The 19,246-nt window shown below is 32.4% G+C and overlaps 1 long non-coding RNA gene across 1 annotated transcript in view; it reads left to right on the top strand.

Moving 5' to 3' along the window:
- Nucleotides 1–10,999: 10,999 nt before the first annotated feature.
- The window catches only part of LOC127721319 (uncharacterized), a 44,006-nt gene continuing 35,759 nt past the window's right edge, over nucleotides 11,000–19,246 (top strand). The window contains exons 1-2 of the long non-coding RNA XR_007991140.1: nucleotides 11,000–11,114; nucleotides 15,353–15,492. This is a non-coding gene — a long non-coding RNA (uncharacterized LOC127721319). The remainder of the gene's footprint in view (nucleotides 11,115–15,352; nucleotides 15,493–19,246) is intronic.

A 19,246-nucleotide genomic window follows, 5' to 3' on the forward strand; every position in this document is an offset into this window, starting at 1 on the left:
AAACAATTCAAATTTATTTTCACTTGTTCACAATATAACCAAACCCGAAAAAAATATCGTGTATACCACTTCAACGTCAGTTATACATCTAAATCTTTTGTTTTAAATGAATCATTGTGTTTTTGTACGTATCGTTTTGTTTTTCGAACATACATTGTATCTTAAACACTGGAGAAGAAGCATTTCTAAAAGAAAATATGCTCATACAAGAAAGCAAATTCCTTAATTCATTTTTTTTGACCTCTCACTTTTATAAAGTATTCTGATTTCGAATTTGACTGTTATGAGAATAAGCATTGTATTCCCCTTTTCTTTGTCTAATTCTCAGTAAAGTTAACACATAAAATGGAAATCATACTTTATAATTTTGATATTCTGCATTTAGTTAAACCAGGAACGATAAAATAGAAAAATATGAAAGCCAAAGATTCATCAATAGCCACAAATTGAATAAGCAGGTATATGCAGACAGTTTTTTAATCATGGTTCTTAAATGCGACGAGTGCGTGGCACTCTCCTTACATAAGACATCGGAACAAAAGGACGTGGCTGCGTATTTCTAATATCTCAAAGCTATGTGGACAGCAAACCTAGTAATATCTATTTTTTCTTAAAATTCTTTTGAATGACAGATTAAGGTTTCTTGTGGACGGAATTTCCATTGCTTAAGATTCCAAATTTGTTTTTTTTTATCCTTCTACGAACAAATTTTGGCTTTAGAAAAATTTTCTCATCTGTCTGTGATGGTTTTATTATTGATAATGCTAAGATGCAAGCAAATTTAAGTCAAAGAGAAATATCATTTATCATTCCTCAGATACTGCGTCATGTTCATTTACAAATGACTACACAAACATTAGGTGACATTGACATTAATATTTTTGTCTGGGTTTGGTCTTAAGGTTCAGATCGAATCAAGTTCTAGACATATACAATCCAAACTTTTCTGATTGGGTTCCATTAATATACCCCCCAGAACTATAAATTAAAGAAACAACAGACACGGCTTCCTCCGCCTCGTTTTTAGACTTATATCTCGAATTTGACATAAACGGTCATCTCAGTACCAGAATCTATGACAAACGAGACGATTTTAATTTTGAAAGTATCAATTTCCCCCACCTTAGTAGCAATATTCCAACTTCACCTGCATATACATTTCCCACCTTATTCGGTATTCAAGAGCTTGCAGCAACTACTCAGACTTTGTAAAACGTCACCAGTGTCTTAGCAGGAAGTTGATGAACCAGGGGTATGTCAAAGAACGTCTCGTCCTTTTTCTAAAATAGTTCATCCGAAGGTTCCAAGACCTTGGTGATAATTAATCCGAATCAACTTACAAATAACAATCGGAATACTTACTCAAACATTTTTTAACGACTTCATATTTCTTTTCATCACTGGATGATTTATCTGTGTCAGCTATCACAGTGGGATGTTTTGTTCAAAGTCTACAATGATAGCTTGACTTATCTTTTTTTTATTTTTAGTAACTGACAATGTAAATACATTATGAGGGCATTTGTACATGTTATTGAGTTTAAAAACAAACGGGTTATCTGAGGTTTGTTGTTTACAATACATTAATGCGATTATCTTGAAACTGAATTTTTGAAATAGTAAGGCTTTTCTACCCCAGGAATAGATTACCTAAGCTGTATCTGGCAACACTTTTAGGAATATTTGGTCCTCAATGCTCTTCAACTTCGTACTTAAATTTGCCTTTTTAACTTTCATTTATTCGAGCGTCACTGACGAGTCTTTTGTAGATTAAACGCGCGTCTCGCGCAAATACAAAATTTCAATCTTGGTTTCTATAATGAGTTTATTTACTAAATCGAATTATGATTAAGTCAAGTAAAAAGAGTTTATATATATATATATTAGGATTCAAACATAAAAGTGAAAAAGTGAAACACAAAGTAAATTAATGTTTCACACCTGTACTACTTTAAGTCACTCAAAAGTTACTTTTAAACAATTTAACAATCAGTGATAATTCTCTAATCAATTCATTCTTGCCAATGGTCGTATAAAAATTACAAATGATATCGAGGAACTCGGTTTTGAAAAGGACCTATATATCATGGAAGTAAACATATATTGAAATGCTTCCACCTCTCAGAACTGATGAAATAGATATTTAAGTTGTTAATGTCTAAAATGCATGCTACCTGAAAATTATTGTTTATTTGCGTGATACAATATGTCTTAAGTTATTATTCCTGTGTAATATTCCAAAAGATAAAACATATTCCATTGTTGTAAATTTCCTTATTAGTTTTAACATTTATCAAACCCAAGTGACACATTATAAGAGTACCTGTCATGGCGTTTTGTTTTATCAAAACAATGTCAATGTAAACAAATATCGATAGGTAAATACTACCGTACAAATATGTCATCATATGATACCTTTACAAGTAATGTTTAACCTTATATTTGTTAACTTTGTTATAATTTTATCAGGTATATTTACTTCATAAATCAGTAATCTTGTTTATACAGCGCGAGGTTTATTGCACTAGTGCTATTTATGGTGTCCGTCATGTTGCTTGTGACTTTGAAAAGAGGACACTCTTAGGTTTCGTTGTTAACATACTTAAAACGATGTATTTTGAATAGAGGGACAAAGAAATAAAACCTATTTTGTGCTTTTACAGTTACGATATTAAATTTTTCCTGTTCAATATTTTTTTCTACTTTTTCACTTAATCATGTTTATGAGACGGAGTTCAAGATAACCAAATATATTATTTATGTTTCGACAATCACATCATGTACAAGTAGAAAAGCGTTTTTATATAAAAAAAAAATAAAAATTTTACTTTACGTGGTATTCACATATCAATTTTTTACTTTAAAAAAATATAAGTAATCACAAACTGAACAATCGACAATTATATTTGATTTAATAAAATGTAACAGTAAAGTAAAAACTGATTGGAATTTAGAATACTAGTAAATATCTCGCATTAGATTCTTAAAACAAGAATCTAACGACATGAAATAATCTTGTTACGTCTGTTTTTTAAACGGAACGAACAACTGTCCCAAGTTTTGTTGAAGGATGGGCGTTCACAAGCATGTTTTATCAAAATATAAAAACTTGTAGTATGAGGAATTCAAAATTATTGTATTATGCATTTTCATTGTATTCATATATTACTTTAACATTACAAAAATCAAAGTAATTCACAATCTGAACGATCGACAATTATATTTGATTTAATAAAATGTAACAATAAATCAAGAACTTATTTGAAATCAGTAGTTAATATTTCGCATTTCATTCTTAAATCAAGACATTGACGGCATGAATTATTCTTGTTACGTCTGTTGTTTGAATAGAACGAACAACTGTCCCACGTTATTGAGTGGGATGAACGTTCACAAACATGTTTTACCTTGACACATTCTTTATTAGGCAGCTCCAAATTATTAAGGAGCATGTAATTTAGTGGTTGTAGTCTGTTTCTGTTTGGCATATATGGCATGACGGCATGAATTATTCCTGTTTTTGACAGAACGAACATCTGTCCCAAGTTATGGAGAAAGATGGGCGTTCACAAACATGTGTTACCCCGACACATCCCTTATGTGACAGTTCCATATAAGGATCCTGTAATTCAGTGGTTGTGGTCTTCTTCTGTCTGCCATATATGCTTTTGGTTAATTGGTCTGCTGTCAGTCAAATAATTTTGTCATGTCAGGTCCTTTCATGGATGTATCTACAATATTAGTTTTGCTCATTGTTTAAGGCCGTTTAGTGACCTATAAATACTAACATATTCGTCATTTGAACCCTGGTGGATTGTTGTTTTATTGGCAACCATACCATATCTTTTTATTTGTATTATAGGATTAATATCATGTTAGATATGATATTAAATCAGTTGTTTCTATATTTCTTTTGATATGATCTGATTATAAAGAATATCGATCGCGATTGATTGACGTTCTACAAAAATTGAGACAAGGGACTAAATTGACTGGTATTTTGAATATTTAAACGTACATCATTTCTTATGTTACTGACGATAACGAAACATAAATGTGTCTTGAAAAGATTCGTCTTTCCTAATGTACCACTAACAATCCTAAAACTACTTTGATTACTTTTTCTACAATTAGAAAATGTTTGACAATAAATATGATTTAAAAATTACTTGACTTAAGCATGTTAAGTCGTTCATCAAACATAATGTCGTTGAAAGCAGGACACATTTAGTTTTTCATTGATAACATATCTAAAAGGATGAATTTTGAATAGAGGGTAAACAAATATAACTGATTTTGTGTTTTTACAGTTACGATAGTAAATTCTTCCTGTTCAATATTTTTCTACCTTCTTCACTAAACCAGACAGGGGTTAAAAAACCGAAAATAGCATTTATTTTTCGACAATCACAACATTTGCAAGAAGAAAAGCGTTGTGAATATATCAAATAATAAAAAACTTTCCATATGAAGAATTCAAAACGATTGTATTATGCCTGATCTTCACATATCACTTTTACATACAAAAAAGATCAAAGTAATTCACAATCTGAACAATCGACAATTACATTTGATTTAATAAAATATAATAATAAAGTAAAAACCGATGTGAAATCTGAAGTTAAAATCTCACATTTCATTCTAAAATCAAAACAATGACGTCATGAAATATTCTTGTTACGTCTGCTGTTTGAATAGAACGAACAACTGTCCCACGTTATTGAAAGGGATGAACGTTCACAAACTTGTTTTACCTTGACACATTCTTTATGTGGCAGCTCCAAATTATTAAGGAGCATGTATTTTAGTGGTTGTGGTCTAGATCTGTTTCTGTTTGCCATATATGCTTTTGTTTATTTGTCTGCTGTCATTCAGGCTATTTTGTCATGTCTTGGCCTTTCATGAATGTATCTACAGTATTGGTTTTGCTCATTGTTGAAGGCCGTTTAGTGACCTATAGATACTAACATATTCGTCATTTGCACTCTGGTGGATAGTTGTTTATTGGCAACCATACCATATCATTTTATTTTTATTATATGATTTATATCATGTTAAATATGAATGAGCTGTTGTTATGTTTCTTTTGATATGATATGATTGTAAAGAAAATGGCGTTTCCTTATGTTAAGAATGGTGGATTATAGCTAGCTTAACCTCTGACTTGTATGACAGTCGCAAAAAATCCTAAAAGCATCATTCAAAACCCTGGTAATCTATAGAAATAGGAATTCCGATGTATCATGATAACGTTGCGTAACGTTACAATTTAAGATCAAATATGTTTGCTAAATAATAGCATTTGTTTTTGCGGCTGTGTGGAATGTTTATTTATGCAGCCATGTCAGTTTAGAATATAGGGAATTATAATTCAATTTTGGACAGGACAGAACCTCTATGAAAATCTGGATTGAGTTTACAGAAAAGAAAAAAACCAAAAAGATTAAAATGACCTTAAACAATAAAAAAAGACTGTCATTAATCCATCTTGACCAACATCTATGCAAATTACGAGGGAGTGGACATCAGCATGCATGTCATTTCATACAATTTACCTAAGTATTAACAGTATACCTGGTATTTTTAGATTTCAAATACATGTAGCAAACCTGACATTTGGAAAAAAAATTCCACAAGTTATTTAAGGGTGTGTTAATTCACTATCCGGTCGTGACATGAAATCTGACCTTAATTGACAGCAAATTTAGCATAAAAAGAGTTTTAATTGTTCATGTCAAGATTCTATCTATTCATTGCTATTTGAGAATTATTTTGCAAATTATTAATGACTTTTGCCCTATTTAAGATATTTGATAAAAATCATAATTTTGTTAATATCATACGATTATTGAAAACAAAAGGGCAGCCGTATATAAAACAGTGAGTGAAATATGTTACTTTTTTCGAGGTATTGATTCTGACGTGTTTGATAACTTTTAGATATACGTTTTATCTTCTTGAGGGATCCTACAAGACTTATAGGTCACTTAAAGCTTGATGGGTATATTGGTTGCTATTTGCGTTAATTTAGCATGGATTCAAGGACACATTAAACGTTGACTTTAGTATATACAATGTGATCTGGAATGTCCCTAACCCGCAATAAAACCAAAGCTAAATAAGAATATTTGTTTGGCGGCTGTGCGGGATTTTTAAATATGCAGCCATGTCAGTTTAGAATACGGATTTATAATCCAATGCCTCATATTGGTAGAGTGCCACGCTTTACTTATGGACGAACAAGACTTTTGGAGTGTCGAAAAAATGCAAAGCCAAATTCCCGTCCCTATCTAACATATACTCTTTATTGTGATAGTCCTAAGGGTCCGACTTAAACCGCGGTCCATTAATAATGCAGAGCCTACCTATTTAATTGTTTGTTACATAAAAATAAGAAGACCTGGTATGGTTGCCAATGAGACAACTTTCCACCAGATACCAAACGAAAATTGCACCGTACGAATTATTGACGACCGTGCAAAACAGAAAGTACGGTTGATAAGCTTTCGAATGATACATAACATAGCCGTATGTTAGGTGGGTGCATTAAAGTAGTTAACTAAGCGTCTTTTTTAAAACTGTCACTCGCCTAGAACCCTGAATGCGACTGATCGCCAATTTTGTACAGATTTAAACAGCTTACCATAATTGAACAACTGAGTTTTAGTTAGGGTTTATATTTTTCAGTCTTTTTTTTCCTCCTATTTAGTGTTTTGTTGACAAGTGTGTCCATCAATTTTTTCCCGTGGCGTAGTCATGTTCCTGTCGACCGTTGATTTTTGAAGACCCCTTGGAATGGCCCATCTAGTCATCCACTAATTTTCTACGGAAATACATTGTGTTTGTTATTCTGTATTGATGTGTGTCGTACATTCTGTTTTAGTTTACTTTTTACTAGCAAAAACAATTGAATACTGCAATAATGATCGTTACTGTTTTCATACCCTAGAGCGTCATAATTGTCAAATAAAAAAAATGTATGTGTGTTTTGATACCGCTATAAAGTTCATAAGAGCTTGTGTCGCTCAACTTAGTATTGTTGATCATTTTTTGTTTACCCGTTCTCTCTATCTTCCTCCGTTTTTGTTCAAAGCATAAACAGAGTAAAACAATGTAATGTAAGGGCGATCAATCATGTAAAGAGTGAACTATTGATTTCAGCAAAAGTTTACTTATTTGTAGATCTTGTCATTATATTAAAGTGGCTATCAAAAAATAAAATTTAAGATAAGAAGCAGAAGACTAAGAAAGAGTAAAATACGGATTAAACTGACATTTCTATATTTATTTTAAATTCATGTCTTTCTAACCGTTTTTGCTTATTTAAGTTTTTATCCATTTATTATAGTTTTATAGCTATTAGGCAAAACAAAATTTAAAAAAACTCATCATTAAAGAGCAATAAGTTCAAATGGTGTGAAATGACGCTTTCGGCTTGTAGATTTATTGGTAGTTTTTGTCTTGCCGATCATACTAGCTAATTAAAGATTCTATCAAACTATACAGTTTTTCAGTTCTATGCAAAAAGCGCAAAACACATATATTAAACTAAATACCCTTATGATAGTTGCGACCAAGTCTGGGTGAATTTGGCAAAAGAGTTTCAAAGGAGAAGAATTTCGTAAAGGGTAACAACGATGGACGAAGACAGACAATGTCGCCAAGTGATGAGAATAGATCACTTAGCCTTTTGATCCAAGTGAGCTAATATAATAAAATATTCCTACCGTTTCCAAATCATTCCATATTGTGTTGAAATCATTATCGGATAGTTTGCCATCCTTTGAATGCGAAACAATAAAATTTTTATAGTATTTTATCCGAGCTATGTGAGCACCAGGCGACAAATCACTAGATTGTGGTAATGCTTCAAATCCATACAGTGGTTGAGGGACTGTAGGTGGTAAATTCCGAAGAAGACAAACCATTAAAGTAACATCTAGATTAGAAGAAAGTACAGGTGACCCTACAAAAAAGTATGAAAATGAAATACGTTTCTTCACTTTCCTTCACCAACGTTTGATTGGTAACCCAAAATTCTAATTCACTTTCATTTTTAACCTTAGTTTAACTGACTTATTGTGAAGTGTATCCGTTAGGATAAAGTCTTCTCTTGGTAAGCAGAACAATCAAGAGCATCCAAAGCATCCAAAGCAAAATGAGGCATGTCTGGTTAGTAGGATTTTGAACTTGTACTTTCTTTTGTTTGAGATTGATCTTACAGGATTTTAGATAAAATACATATAGCTTCATTTGTAACGCTTTTAATTTGATAAATTTATTCAGTTGACAAATGATAGTGGTCCAAATTTAGATATGTGCTCTTATTGAATTTTCGAGTATTTTTATTTAAACATATTGACCTAAAATATGATTGTTGTATCAAATAATCTAATTGGATAATGACTAGGTAACATTCTTAGATAACTTGTCTTTAACTAAGGAATGCCGTCATTATGAATTTTGGAAGTTATTTGTGATTACTATAATTATCGAGCGGTCCCATCAAAAGTATTTATTGTTAACGTTGGAGGTTAAGCGGTATTGGTGCCAAAATGGAGAATAATACTTTGCTTAATTTTTTATTTCTGAGATTTTAACCACAGAATGATGAAAAAAGATTTTTTTTTAATTTTACATTAAACAAGAGATACTTGACTGCATCAAGGATAGTTCTACCATGTCTACGTATATCTAATGTTTATCTGTCATAAATGTTGTTTACATAGCGTCGCATAGCAGGTAGAATGAAGATATCTGTATAGTATTTCAAGCTCTTCCGGTTATCTTCTTAATACTTTTCATAAGTATCTTTATTGTAAAGGCTTATATATAGTCTTTTTAACCTTAGTTTGAAACTAACAATTGTTAGAAAACAAGGAAATTTTATGATCTCTTGCTATAGAAATTCGTCTAATGTTAAATTTATTCTTATTTTCATTTATCACATTTTATTTTCATTCATATTTGTCATGGAATTTTACCTGAAGAAGGATATAATATATTCCATGTTCCTGGTACAATACTCTCTTTTCTCCTCTATGTGGTTTCTGCAGACTTAAAAAACAATGTCGATGTAAACAAATATCGATAGGTAAATACTACCGTACAAATATTTCATCATATGATACCTTTACAAGCAATGTTTAACCTTATATTTGTTAACTTTGTTATAATTTTATCAGGTATATTTACTTCATAAATCAGTAATCTTGTTTATACAGCGCGAGGTTTATTGCAGTTGTGCTATTTATGGTGTCCGTCATGTTGCTTGTGACTTTGAAAAAAGGACACATTTAGGTTCCGTTGTTAACATACTTAAAAGGATGTATTTTGAATAGAGGGACAAAGAAATAAAACCTATTTTGTGCTTTTACAGTTACGATATTAAATTTTTCCTGTTCAATATTTTTTTCTACTTTTTCACTTAATCATGTTTATTAGACGGAGTTCAAGATAACCAAATATATTATTTATGTTTCGACAATCACATCATGTACATGAAGAAAAGCGTTTTTATATAAAAAAAGATAAAAATTGTATAATTACTTTACGTGGTATTCACATATCATTTTTTTACTTTAAAAAAAAATATAAGTAATTCACAAACTGAACAATCGACAATTATATTTGATTTAATAAAATGTAACAGTAAAGTAAAAACTGATTGGAATTTAAAATACTAGTAAATATCTCGCATTAGATTCTTCAAACAAGAATCTAACGACATGAAATATTCTTGTTACGTCTGTTTTTTAGACGGAACGAACAACTGTCCCAAATTTTTTTGAGGGATTGGCAGTAACATGATCGGAGCTAAAATGTTGCCAAACAGTGGGACATGGATATTCTGCCAATACAAACGCAGCGTTATGTTCTCTTATATTTTCCGTTAAAGGACGTTCAAAATTAAATAATCTAAATGGTTTTCGTTCAGTTCAATTACGGCTTACATCAAGGGGTTTCTGGTTGGTTATGAGAGCAGGTCGAAAATGAAACGTTAAATCGATGATATTTGAAAGGAGTTTTGATCTCTATTAACGTAACTTTCGTTTGTTTGATGCTAATGAAAATTTAGAATAATTTATGATGGAATACATAGAATACAGACAACCAACAATAAGACAAGGTTAATCGTGCATTGAAAGAACCAACATGTCATCAACATCTGATGAAAAGAGTAAACAGGGGCGGATCCAGGGCGTGTTCCTTTTTGTTTTAAAACTAATGCTTGTGTATGCGGACATGTGGTTGGAACCCCCACTTTTTATCAGAATTGCATATATTGGAACCCCCTTTTAGAATTGGCCGGATCCGAGCCTGTTAAATACCTCAGGCACTTGCCTCTCGACAAAATTACCTACAAACCTCTAAACATTAATGAACATAATATGCATTTTTTCAGTGTAAGTGTCTGCAGTTATAAAAGGAAAAATATGATTATTAAATAGTTTAAAGGACAATTAATGCATAATTAGAAAAAAAACCGCTTATCTGATATTCAAGGACAGTAATGACCGACGGTTAAATTGTCAACGTTTGTATAAGGATGTGGATGGGGAGTCTTTCATTTCAGTATTATTTAAATTTCTAAGCCATATTTCTATGTTCTTTTTAAACTTTAAGTCATTTTTCCATATTATTTCGATATTTTGCATATTATTCCCCACTGACATTTCTCATAATTTGTTGGCCCATTTTCCTCTAGTACTTGCCCATTACTCTCTATTATGTTAACTCCGTGCAGACCCTCATATTAATTATTGAGAAAGAATATCAAAATCATTGTATTTAAATATGTACATGACCATGATATATATACTACTTTTGATCACTTTGTCGTTTTTTACTTTAAAGTTATTTCACCACCCTCTTGTTTAAAAACATAATTTGTTCATTGTACAGAAATAAAGGACCCCCTCAAGAGCTTCTTAGATATTTAGTTGGAAGAAAATCGATCAACTCATTATAAATCAAATACATACACGTACGTGCTATCTTAACTATTTAAGTTCATTTGTCCGGTAGCCGCTGCACGGTTGTCTGCTTGTTTAAAAAGTAGTTTCCTAATTGTATATTTGGCATTACTGTCCATTACTGAGATATACATAAAGGTAAGGAATACATTAAGTTTTACAAGTTTGTGTATCTGTGAAAGAAAACACACAGTTTTAATTGATAAGAACGTTATGTAAAGACGTTTCTTTTCATAATTGTTCTTGATAAGAAGTGATAAAACGCTGACAAATATTTAATACAACGAAATAAAGTGTGACTATATATTGATAAAGACGTGTGCACTGGTTAACATACTGTAATATAATGCTAGAGCTAAGTATTCAACACTGATACATATTGCAATATGTTGCGTCCTATCTGCTATGTCTATCAACACAACACGTGTGTGAATTATGAACTATATAACTATTTATGAATAAATAAATGAAAATTACATCTCTGGAAAAGTGTATAATCAGTCTGGACTGGACAAAAGACTGGACTTTCTAATGTTTATTCATTTTGATAACATGCACAACACGTGTGTGAACTATAAACTAAATAACTTTAAATGAATAAATGTATGATATTACAATATAACATCACTGGGAAAGTGTATTATCTGGACTTAACTGAACTATAAACTTGACTTTCAACTTTTTTTCATTTTGATAACATACACTTATCTATTAAGCTAGAATTAGAATGTTAGTATCAATTTTATTAAAAAAAAGGCAGATACAAGGACAAATTGTGTGTTGTTACATTTGTAAAAACATGTAATACATTAATCAACTTGTTTTATTTTATTTTGTTTTTTGAACGTATTAATTGTCTTAACTTTACAATGCATGCGCACAGAATTAATTGAACACAATGGTTTGTGAAATACTCTACATAACATTGTCTTAATGACAAATTAAATTGCTTCTAAAACAAACAGTTATGTTTAATATAAGATAGTATTTGCACAACTTATTTGATGTTTTTAAAGCGAATGACATTAAAATATAAACATGTGCCCGATACTCATGTACAGTTGATACAGTAAAAGGAATGAAGAAGATGTGTTTTAATAAAAAGGCTAAATCTTTCAAGTCAAGTCTTGAGAGTTAAGTCCAGTCCAATCCAATACAGTTTGGTCCAGTCCAAGAGTTCGGATAACACACTTTGCCTACGTCTCTTTCTTTCTCGTATCAAAATTCTACTTATCTATAATTGTATGTGTAGTCATAAAGCCTTTAACTGTCTGTGTAAACAAATTAAAGTAAAAAAATGCATAAAATGATATCAATAGAAAATTAGAAATTTGCAGCCTGTGAAAAATATAAATTTTTCTGCACGCGTTCGATAATTTCACTATTATTCAGTGGATCATTTAATCAATCTGAGAGGCTATCAAAGCGAGTGTGAATAGTGAATTCCACAAATGATTTGTTTCATAAATGCACAATTATAGATCCATATCCAGCCTCATTGACACATCAGAAAGATCACAATTGTTTTCCTCGTGATGATCTTCTAAATGGTGTGTTTGGTATAATGTCATCATAAATATTTTCATTATATTAGATTTCCCAACCTTTTTGAAGTGTGACAAATTTCAAGTTATTTCTTTATGTTGTTTGGTCGTTGCCGTAAGCATACTACCCTTTTCATTCTTAATTGTTAATGTTTGAGTAGTATACGTAGGTAGACAGTTTGTCGTTCTTCTCATGTTTAACAAGTCATATCTACAACTGTAAGTTCAGGTACTTTTACTGAATGTATTTTATTCGAAGTATGAGTTCATTTACTTTTGTTTTTGTGTTGTTTTTTTTTACAATTCACTGTTGGCTTGATCTTTTATTGGTATGTTTGGCATTTCGGTCTTAATTTTCCTTTCAATTAAAAGTTCCGCCGGTTACAAGTTAATTGTTGCGTGTGATGTCGCTCTTTAGTTGCGAAGAAATGTACGTTGTTCTTGATTCCATTTATTATACACGAATCTTCTTCCCTATTGTTCTAACGAATCGTTCACTTTCTACATTACGGTGTGATTTTTCTATGCTTAAATGCCATGTTATCCGCAAAATTTCGAAATTCTTCTAAATTTAATTGCGGTTCATTGTCACTTTTCAGTTCCTTTGGTATTCCAAAAATTGAAAAAAAATCTTTCTAGAAGCGGTAAGCCGGGTTTTGTGGTCTGACTTGTTGACGTTTCTATTACAGGATAGCTTATGTAATCATCAATTATTATCATTATGTAAAAGCCATTTTAAAACGGTCCAGAAAAGTCCATTCCCATATTTTCCCGTACATTATTCGGTAACTCTAACATTTGCAACGGTTTGAATACTTTTTTTTGGAGTGGAGGCTAAACATGATTTAGACGTTTGTTCAACAAGTATGTCTATTCCAGGTAAGTATTCTTTTTCACGTAACAACTGTTTTGTACGTATTATCTCCTGGTGCCTACTGCGTGTGCAATGTCGATTAGACACATGTGTAATCATGAACGTGAACGACTGTTAGTTCGTATAGTAGTCTTGAGAACGTACCAAGCGCAGCGCTTTCATGTCTGTACTACTTGTTTGACTTTAATGCGGTTTGTTTGTCACTATCTCATTAAGGGTCATTGCCTTTTGTCAGTCAAGTGTCTTATGTATTCGTCAGCTAATTGAGAATGTACATGCAATAGATGAAGTCGTGGTCGGATGTCTGATCCCTCATATCCACGCATATCGATTTTGTTCTTGTTTTTGGGGGGGTTTGGGCCACAACTATCAAGGTGTTGGTCTATCAACCTGTTATGATATATCCTCTTTTTTGAGTTCTTCAGGTTCTGTTTCCACTTGTTGACGTTTTCGAAACGGAATATGTCTATGCGGTTGAATAATCGGTTTTACAATATGAATTTTCATTTTTCATCTTTGAATTTACCGAATTTACCGATTTTGTTGAACACATCGATATATCTATTGCATAATATTTCATGCTTATTTGATACTGTGGACTATATATACATCAACAAATTTATCCTAGCACAATATATTTCCATAATTTCCTTTCAGCATATACACAGGTGCTGTTGATATTTAATGGTCAATTTCATCCTCAGCATGAAATGTTCCAATCAACTTCAGATTTTTATCTGATCCATAGGCGAATACTCTTGGGTCTGTGTGAGAAAATTTTGGTTTACACTTCATATCCTCGAATGTTCCTGCATCAATAACATTGATACTGGATCCTGTGTCGATTAAAATATCCACATTATAATTATTGATTTTCATGGTAATGTTCGGTTGTCCTTTCTGTCTTTCTCATTTCCATCATCAGAACTGCTGTCTTGGGTATGCCCGTATTCATAGGTATCAATTTTATTGACTCTTCTTTTCTATTGTAAATGTAAGTTCCATCAAAATTGATCACATTTGGATCTGCATACTGTTGCGAAATGACTCATCTTTTTTTAATAGTTACAACTTGTTCCAAATGCTGGGCGCTTGTTAGCATGCGGAAAGTCAACTCCACAGATTCTGTCTTCACAGACTTGTCTTTTACCAGGATTGCAAGCATCAATCATTTATCGAACTTTAGACTTAAAACCATGTTTTACCACCTATTTTATAAAACAATTTAACAAATACTTTTGCTACTGATTTTTACTCGTATTTAAATGCAGATAAATCACTTTATAAGGCTGTAAAAATGGATTCTTTCCTAAGATTAGAAAGCAATTGCATAGATGAGTAAACTGTTCTTCAGAAGTATCGCTACTCTTGTTTTTGACTTTTGGTCAGATATTCGTAATCCTCTAATTTTATCAGCGTGCCATTATAATTATGAACAATTATCCTTATTATTCTTTTCATAATATTACATATAGTTGAAACAGCCATTTTTGAATATATTTAAATATTCTTGTTATTTTTTTCAAAGTTTTTAATAGAAAAAGGATGCCAATGTTAAGTTTAAGGAAACTGTAGAAAGATTTCCTGCCATGTTTTTAATTGTTTCCATCCCAAAACAAGGACACGGACATTTCATTTTTTTCTGCTTTTTATGTGCCGTTAACTTGCTTAATTATATGCTTTCTATTCATAACGGACCTTAAAAAAACTTATTATTATGAAACAGTGGGGTGAACATCCTTGATAAAATTGATTGTACCAATTTGTATGCACGAGATGTGCATTTCGACAAATCAATGTCTCTTCAGTGATGCTTGAGGTCAACATGTTTGAAAATCCAACACATAATAAAACCGTTAAAGTTAAAATAAAATTAAGGACCTAAGGTATAGTCAAATGCGGACAAGGAATCCGGAATCTTTAAATTATTTTAATTAACGTATACAAATCTTTTGCAGAAAAATGGAATTTCTTTTAATAACTTTGCTGATTTTTTCTGGGAGACCAAATCCTGAATGTCGGATTAACATTGATGATCCAAGTTTTCAAAACATAAAAGCTGCCCTTCCGATTCCACCAGGAACATCAATTATTGGAGGTATGTTGAGTGAGATTGTACTGTTCTAGTCAAGCCTGTATGTAAAGGTTGTCCTTAGGACAAGACAAATATCTTATATGAGAAGTGACCTTTGAATTGAGGTTCATTGGTATAACCACATGTGAACAAATGACGGGGAGCTGACAAGAAATCATTTCTTTTAATAAAGATGACCTTTATAGTAGGTTTTACTGCATTTTACACCTATCGATAGTCATAAATGTTAAAGGTTGATTCATCCTTCATTACGCATTTTCCACGTAAGGGGGTACCTACCACTTTGACTTAAATGGATTTAGCTCTTTTAATTTCTTAAAATTTTGAACCACACAATTTACAGGAATAATTTTATTGAATATATTGCAGTTTAAGAAGCACTTATTTGATAATTGAGACGCTTGGTTTCTCTCTACTAATAGTATGTCATTAAAACACTAAACTGATTTCTAAACAGTTAACTCCCTTAAGTGAATTGTACCTCCATATTTATGTGATAATGGATGTTGAGGACAAAATAGAAATCGAAAAACAAATTTGATCACATGACATTCAACACACGACATTCCCTGAACTGCAGGCTCCTGACTTTGATATCTATCAACACATGGCATTCCCTGAATTGCAGGCTCCTGACTTTGATATACATCAACACATGACATTCCCTGAACTGCAGGCTCCTGACTTTGATATCCATCAACACATGACATTCCCTGAACTGCAGGCTCCTGACTTTGATATACATCAACACACGACATCCCCTGAACTGCAGGCTCCTAACTTTGATATGCATCAACACACGACATCCCCTGAACTGCAGGTTCCTGACTTTGATATGCATCAACAAACGATATCCCCAGAACTGCAGGCTCCTAACCTTAATATGCATCAACACACGACATCCCTGAACTGCAGGCTCCTGACTTTGATATTCATCAACACACGACATCCCCTAAACTGCAGGCTCCTGACTTTGATATCCATCAACACACGACATCCCCTGAACTGCAGGATCCTGACTTTGATATGCAGCAACACACGACATCCCGTGAACTGCAGGCTCCTGACTTTGATATGCATCAACAGACGACATTCCCTGAACTGCAGGCTCCTGACTTTGGAAATACAAATACAGGAAATTGCAGTATTCAACATGTTTGCTGGCACCAAACATTCCCAAAACCTGAGATAGTGATATAACAGCACAAGAGAAGAACAAACTGTAGAAACCAAATAAAAAAATCTTACCTGATTATGATAATATAAATCATACAATAACAACTGTAAAAATCCTTTAAGACCCACAGTACTGATTTCAGAGTACTGAGATTGTTCAAAGCCATTTACAATTAAAACAGAAAGTCATGTATTCAAACCAAATATCAATCATTTCACATCAAACGGATTTAGTGTAAAGACGTCATAAACTGTCAGAGAAAAAAACATGACTGTTTTAGGACAATAAAAATAGTAAAAAACTAAGTTTGACACGTTTAGCCATCTTTAGGGATCTGTATGACATACTGTAGAAAAAATATAAATTCTTCAAGATGTAGCAACTATTCCGCTCTTCAATTTCAGTTATAATTGATGAAAATAAATATTGTATAATGATTGTCATTCTTTCAAGAACATCCAGAATTCCAGCTTTGTTATTACAATCCGAGAGAGTTCTTTGCTCAACTATGGAGCCTAGGATCGATTTTAACTTGCAAGTAGACCTCTCCATGTTTTCCGATATCAGTTGTAGGTTGTATATACCGTATTGTCAAAGGATTTTTTGTTCGTTTCGTTCTACGGTTTCATATTTAATTTTGTATTTTGTCTTTTTTTTAAGGTCTGGGATACTCAGGTTTCCACGTAAAAGATGTTACCGACGCTAGAACAACATATATTGAAATTCCAAGACGATCCGACCTTGACCTAGAACATCTTTTGTTCAGCGCATGTAGATTCGACGAGAATCTGAGAAAATATGTATTTGGACCTGTAATTTAACAAGTTATAGAAAGAAACTGTACCCAAATTTCGAAACAGCAAAATATCAATAACATATGAAAAATATTTATTGTGTTTCTGAAAATATATATTGTTTAATGATATGAATGAATGCAATAGTACTTTACTAATGAAACAATTCAAATGAATTGAGCAGGAAAATCTCGTGCAAACAAACACGTGCAAACAAAAACTGATGGAATCGTATTACCTCGAAAAGGATCGAGACCGGCTCCGTCGACAGGGTAAGCGTCTCCTGCTTTGCATGCAATACCCGGCATGTGAATCGACACTCATATTTTACTCACCTTAGCAGCAAAATTCCAACTTCACCCGCGTATGGAGTATACATTCCTCAATTCGTACGATATTCTAAAGCATGTAGCTGTAATTCCGACGTTTAATAAAACGTCATTGGTGTCTAGGCAAAAAAGTGATTTGGCAGTATTTTGTCAAAGAATCTTCTTTTACGAAAATAATTCTCTTGCAATTCATTTTTCGAAACATTGTTTCGTTCACAGATTTTAATTATATCGTCTTTGCCTTTTTTATGTAATTGATTTTTAAAGTTCTCGTTATTTTCGAAATATGGAAACTAATTTATTTCTGCCAAAAAAGATAATCCGGTGACCCCATATCAATTATAATCCTAAAAAAGGAAACAGTTGTAGTGTATACAATTAATTGAAAACATTGCATTAAGAACTTTTAATTTATTGTTTCTCAGTAAGTATCTTAATTAATTTCTGCCAACAAGATAATCCGGTGACCCCATATCAAGTTTCGTATGTCATTTTTTCAACGAGTTCTTAAATGTATACATGTTTCACAGAAAATCAAGAATCCAAACCCATTTCGTATCTTAAAGGACGTACATGTACTATGTTATTTTTCAATCTTGGTCTCTGCTGTGGGTCTTGGTAGTCAAGTTGTCTGAGTAGTTCATTTACTGTATCACTAGCTTGTCAACACTGAGATTGTGAGTTCAAACCAAACACGTGGCTGGTGCAATCGACTCCATTCTTAATTAACTAGCGTAGGATTGCCAGTTTTCTTACCTAAGGTCGGTGTTTTTTCTGGGAACTCCGGTCTCCTCCACCTTTATCAAAATGCGCTACGAACTAGCTGATAGTGCAATATGCGGTGGTAAATACCAAAACTCAATCAATCAATCTTTTTTTTTTTTGTTGCTTTTCGACCTAGAACGAACTGTATTTAGTGCTCTGCTGTCTGCCGACTTAGAGCTGTTGTCTCTGGGCGTCTGTCTTCTAATTATACTCGAAATATGGAGTAATTTATTTCTGCCAAAAAGATAATCCGCCGACCCCATATCAATTTATTAGTCTTAAAAAAGGAAACCGTTGTAGTGTATACAATAAATTGAAAACATTGTATTAAGAATTCTTAATTTATTGTTTCTCAGAAAGTATAAATGTTAAGTAGGTCATTTTTTAACAAATTCTGAAATGCATTCATATTTCACAGAAAAATCAAAAGTCCCACCCCATTTCGTATCTTAGAGGAAGTATATGTACTATGCTAGTTTTCAATCTTGGTCTCTGCTGTTAATCTCGATGGTCAAGTAGTCTTAGTAGTTCATCTACTGTATCACTAGCTTGTCAACACTGAGGTTGTGAGTTCAAACCTTAACACATGGGAGGTGCGTTCGACTCCAGTCCTCCGACTATGAAAAAATGGACGCCACGAAATAGCTGATAGTGCAATATGTGGTGGTTAACACAAAAGATCAATCAACCAA

Source organism: Mytilus californianus, unplaced genomic scaffold (genome assembly GCF_021869535.1).
Source record: "Mytilus californianus isolate M0D057914Y unplaced genomic scaffold, xbMytCali1.0.p SCAF_12, whole genome shotgun sequence".
Classification (NCBI taxonomy): domain Eukaryota; kingdom Metazoa; phylum Mollusca; class Bivalvia; order Mytilida; family Mytilidae; genus Mytilus; species Mytilus californianus.